The sequence below is a fragment of the Zalophus californianus genome, chromosome 3 (assembly GCF_009762305.2).
Source record: "Zalophus californianus isolate mZalCal1 chromosome 3, mZalCal1.pri.v2, whole genome shotgun sequence".
Taxonomy (NCBI): domain Eukaryota; kingdom Metazoa; phylum Chordata; class Mammalia; order Carnivora; family Otariidae; genus Zalophus; species Zalophus californianus.
Genome location: NC_045597.1, coordinates 177,488,157 through 177,494,156, shown reverse-complemented (window position 1 = coordinate 177,494,156; position 6,000 = coordinate 177,488,157).

Here is a 6,000-nt window from a genome sequence, read left to right as displayed (position 1 = left end):
GCATTGGGAAAAGGTGTTTTATTTTCACAGTTCCATTGGGAGGCGCTATCTTCTTCTCTGGCTACACGTCAAGATCTGAATTAACGCACACACTACCGCCAACGTTTCCAGTGATGCCTGAACGCTCCGCAGTTGCCCAATGGGCCTGCGCATTAATTGGGCTCCTCTGAGTGATATTCCCTTCTGAGGTAACGTCAGGGAGCCGACTGGCAAACCAGGCATGCCTCCTCCTTTTAATCCTTCCTTCCTCCTTCCCACCGGAAATGCATCTCCTTTCCGGACAAAGCACCTTTCATATCCCTTAAGGGCTAACGCCTCAACACAGCCAAGTGTGGAATCACAGCCCACGCTTCTAATGACTCACTTTGGGGAAGGAGGAATAAGGCAGAACGAAAACCTGCATGGTTGGAGGAGAAATATTTCCAACAGAAAAGTCTATTCTCTGAATATACAATCTCATGAGAACAGTGGAGCAATTCAGTATTAGGGTGAGGAAGTGATAAGAAAGTGTTCTACTGCTGAGGCAGCCTGCCTCTGCAAGCTTTCTTCAGCATGTCTGGGGCTTTTATTCCACTTCTACAGCCCAACCTTCCTGCCAGACATTTTCTTTCTCAGGTATCACATGAGTACACATATGGGCATCTACGTACACATGCAAGAGCATGTTTGTAGTTTGTAGAACTGCATCTCCACTAGGATATTTCAGCCTCCCATTTTCCTGAACTGTGCAAACCAGGAGTTCATGGGATGGGGATTCCATTTCAAGGCCAAATTATGTGGAGAGAATTAAAAAAAAAAAAACTATGTATTTTTTTTCAGGTGTTTATGAAGTCCTGAAATTGTACAAAACTATTGTAGAGAAAAGTATTTTTGTGGACAGAACACAAAGACCCGGGAGGTAGAGAAAAACTAATTTAGAAAGCTCACTATGTCTAGACCTCTTCTGTAATTTATAATAATTTGAGTCACTCTCTGCGGTCCTTCAGTATTGCAAAACTAAATCGGACTGAAAATATACATATAATTAATAAAATTTAATTCTTTACCCTTCAGCTCCCTCAAAAAAATAAATTACCTGGCCTTCAAAACATGTCTGTGTTTCACTTAGCTAACGGTCGCTTTTGTGTTTTCTTTTGGTGGAAGACTGATGGTTTAGCCCAAGCTGTCACTCAAAGTCTCTGGGTTAAAAGGTCTCCATTTATTTACCTTGGGCGCTCATTTTAACTAGTTAAATGGTTGAATAGCAGTCAATGACTGAGAAAAACAGATATCTGAGAAGTAAAACATTTGGTACTTGAAAAATTATAGAAGTTCTTTGGTGGAGTTTATTATTCACTAATTATTGACTAAGCATAAGAAATTGTATATTTTCCTAGCTTTCAAAATCTTAAATCATTCAAAGCTCCACCCATCATTCTAAATAGCTGGTACAAATTGTTCTGCAGACCTACCAAAAACAGAGGCTTCAAGAAGCTTTTATTGTCCAACTACTGACATCCTAGAGATGTCAAAGTCTGACACCTTACCTGCCCTCCCCTCGAACACACGCACGGCGCAATAGTGCGCCGTGATGGTGGTAAATCATGGGGACTCTATGGATGGGGAAGGAGCTTCCTACAGTTCAACGAGGCCAGAATCCAGTCTTTAAAAGCAAATTCACCAGCTGCTTTCCCAGCATGGATTGCTGTCCCAGCTTCCTCACATCTGTCAGTAATACCACTGGTCTCTCAAGCAAGAAAGCCGTCATGATCAGCCACTCTCTGGCCTTCAGCCCCTATATGCAATCTGTGACCAAGCCTGTCATCCCCACTCAGAGACTCTCAGTGAATCTCTTCCCTTCCGTGGGAAAGAATTTCTTAAGTCTCAACAAGTGCAAAGTAATGCTGTTGCCAGGATATCTTGCCCAGCATCACCACGCTAGCCCAAGCCTTCAGCACCTCCCAACAAACTTCTGTTCTGCCCTCAAGGACACAGGCTGTTGCAAAGGATTTGCTTTAGGGGTTAAATGAAAGGGAACCTTGCCCTGCCGACACCTTGATGTTTTTTACTTCTGGCCTCCAGAACTGAGAGAATAAATTTCTGTTGTTTTAAGCCACCCAGTTTGTGGCGCTTTGTCACACAGCCATGAGGAGTCAATACAAGGGCAGAGAGAATTATCCAGATAATTAACAGCTTGTCTAAAATAAGTAACTGAGGGCAAAATTTCTCTTAAAAGCCTAAATCATCCCAATATCTAACTTGGTTCTCTCCTTCAATTTGGATGTGTACAGGGATATGTAATAGCCCCCGTGCAATTAATAATAATGATGATCACTGTTTTTATCACTTTATCCACCATTTATTTGGTGCCAAGCTCTGGTCATATCCACAGATTATTCCATTCTGCTTCCTATCAGGCAGGCGTCAGGCAGGCAGTAACCCCACCTTTTGAAGATCTTAGCCTATAACAAAGGTAACCTAAAAATAAATTCAGTTTATTCCTCTAGACATATATATAGCCCTTTCCACTAGCAGCATCTAACTTATACAAATTCTGCTTTTCTGTCCATTTATTCCTCACACCAGTACTGGGGGCTCCGGTAAGTCTTGTGACCTGCATTGGCAGGTGGAGTTTCTGCTCTTGCCTTTGGTCCCCACTGAGGGAACACGGGCCTCTCTTCCAGGGACAGCCCAGTCCCAGGATCACATGCTATTTGGGGTCTTCTTTCGTAACAGAGGCCTGATGCTCAGCACCAAGCAATCACCTTCTTTTCTAGGCCTCTCTCCAAAAAAAAAAAAAAAAAAAAAAAAGACTATCAGAGGAGACATCTGATGAAGAAAGCCCACACCGTCCTTGTTTGCTCCCTGGCCATTTCTGCAAATGGCGCTGTTATGGCAGGAAATTTCAAACAGATGCCCCTCGACCCTCAGTGCCCCCAAGGTGACTGATCGTAAGGTCAGCACGTGGACTCTTCATTTGGGCAGAGCCAAAGCCCGGGTGTTTTAATTGGGGGCGTCGTCTGTTACAGCTGCAATCCATTAGGGGCAAATGCTTTTCAAAGGAAGCTTTTCTTTTGCTGTTGCTCTTGTTGCTCATGCCTGTGCCTGGAGACTTGGGGGGCGGGGGCGGGGAGGGTTGTGGAATGCCGACTTAGTACAAGTGTCAGGTAAGCAAACAAAATCTCTTTTATGATTCAGTGACAATAAGAGATTGCATTTATATCCAGGAAGAATGAGACATCCAGCAAACTTCCAGGAGGAAGCAGGGTAGCAATCTATGCTAATCCCAAATGTGATCTTTAATGCCAGACTTCAAAAGAAAGTTTCTCCCCCACTTTTCCCTCCCAAATTTTACTAACAGAATTACCAGAGACCAAGAGCACCAGGTTTTTTTTTTCTACTTCAGTTTCTCCTTGGGTGAGGGAGACGCCCTGGTGGGGAACGAGATAAACTTACAATGAACCAGGCCTAGTTTATAACAAACATACCAGAACTGTCCAACTAAACACATCTGCTACCTTCCAGGAATTTATGTTGGGAGATGCAACGCTCATCCCAGCAATGACAGAACTTTATTCAAAATATCTTGGCACTTCTCTTTGGAGAATGCCTTCAGAGTTGGTTCTGAATCATGTGAAAAGCAGTGACAGTGTCACATTCACATTCAAACACACTTCTGGGGCCAAAAACAGCATTGTCCCCTCGGTCGTCCGTTGTACCCACCACACCAGTGGTTCTCAACCAGGGGTGATCTAACCCCCAGGGAACCTTAGTTAATGTCTGGAGACATATTTGATTGTCACACTTGGAGAGTAGGGGGGTATGGGCATCTTGTGGGGGGAGGCCAGGGATGCTGCTAAACATCTTATGGTGCCCGGGGCAGTTCCCCACAGCAAAGGATTATCCAGCCCAAAATGTCAATAGTGCCACGATTGAGAAACCCTGACTGTGTTCCATGTCCGACTTCAGATGGGCAAAACCTCCCTTGGAAGATTCAGGTGTTAATCAATCCTGAGTCTTCTGATAGTAAATTTCACAGTTAAACAGCATTTTGAACAAAAGCACCATCATCAGAAAAGAAAGATTCAGTTTCCCCAAAGGAGAATTTTGAGGAAAAACCACCCATTTGATCTCTCCGCTCACTCTCTTGGTTATCAAAAAGTCACATGTGCTCAGGGATATCTTTTGGAGATGCTTCAATTATATTATCTCCCAGGCTGGAGGCTTTCAGATGCCTTTCTTTTTGAAGCTGCTAAATCTTTTCTCAAAATGATATTGTAGTTATCAGGAATCTAATATAAAGAAAAAAAAATGTAGAGGTGCTCTGCTTGCAGAAAGGGTAGAAAGTGGAGGCTGGGAACTTCCCTGTGCAGAACCAGCCTTAGCCATCATCACCCCTCTCTCCACTCCCTCCCCCTAGGATTCTAAGAGTGTTACCTAAAAACCACCATCCAGTAGCTGAGCTGTGAAGAGGGCAGAGCTGCATGGACCAAGAGACCTCACATGTTAATGCTTGTATGCCGATCCAACCACCCATTCTGACTCTTTGACCCCAAAATATATTCTCTTGGAAATGTTCCTGTCATGTCAATGTATCTACTAGGTTCAGAAGAACAGCAGCAGTGACTGTCTTTCCTTGATGATTTCTATGATAACTAATTAGAAAATTACTTATGTGAATAATACATAAGTATAGTTTATAAGCAATATAAGTAACCACAAAGCAGGTGATTTTATTTTTTTAAAAAATCTATCATTTCAGCCTGCCTTAGGTACTTCTCTGCCCTCCTGACACCCCCCTTCAATGTGCGGGAAATAATGCCTTGCTTGTAAAGCAAAAATTAGAAACTTTTATTCTAATTTGCCATTTACAGTCTAGGAAATATGATGGCTTAAGGCCAAGATTGCATTCTACACTCCTAATTGTATGGGATGCTCATCTTTCTTCCAAATAGTCAAAAGCTGCATCAGCTGAAACGATGTATCTAAAATTGTAAAAAGAGTTTGGATTTAAACTCCAAAACATCGGTAAAGAAATGCATAGGGAAAAATCATTCCCAAATACACCAGAGGCCATGTGAACTGAGAACCATCCAGCTGGGAAGTTCTTAAAAATGCTACTTTCCACTGAGACAAAATGCCTCAATTCTGCCTATGGCAGCCAGCCTCCAGGATAGCTCCCAATGACCCCACCTCCGGGTATTCACACTCTTGTGTAGTCCCCTCCAACACTGTACCAGGAGTCTGTATGACCAATAGCAGATGGCAGAAGTGATTATTTGTCACTTCAAAGGAAGCTGGCTGCCATGTTGTGAGCTGCCTTATGGAGAGGTCCACATGGCAAGGGACTGAGGGAGGTCTCTAGCCAACAGCCAGTGAGGAAATGAGGATCCCAGTTTAGGAGTCTGCAAAGAACCGAGGCCTGCCAACAACTGTATGAATGAGCTTGAAGAGGACCCTTGAGCTGAGACTATATCCCCAGCCAATAGCTTGACAGCTCATAAGACACCCTGAGCCAAAACCATACAACCAAGCCACTTCTGGATTCATAACCCTCAGAAACTTTGTGAGATAATAAATGTTTGTTATCTTACGCTGCTAAGTTCTGGGTTCATTTGCTATGCAGAAATAGATAGCCTTAACCATATCCTCAGCCCCAAGAGGCACCAATCACAAAGACTGGGATTCATAAGACATCTAAAGGTGAGGTCAAAGGCATAAAAAGGACTGGGGAACTCCAATTCTGGGCATAAATCAGAGGGTGAAAGTCTAGCTGAGATTCTAGTTATCATCACAGAAAGGCATGAAGAGGACAGTGGGAGAAAGCCACTGTGAGTTTCTAGAATCAGCTTGTTCGTTTTATCTTCTATTTCCATGAAGTGGTCAATACATAACACAAAAAGGGCCTGTGGACTTTTCACTGAGCCAACAAAAAGGAACGAGTGGAGAAAATGGACTTCTACTCTCTAGCCAAGTTTTGAGGGCTGGAAGAACCCTAGGACAAAGAAAAAGCTGAGGCTC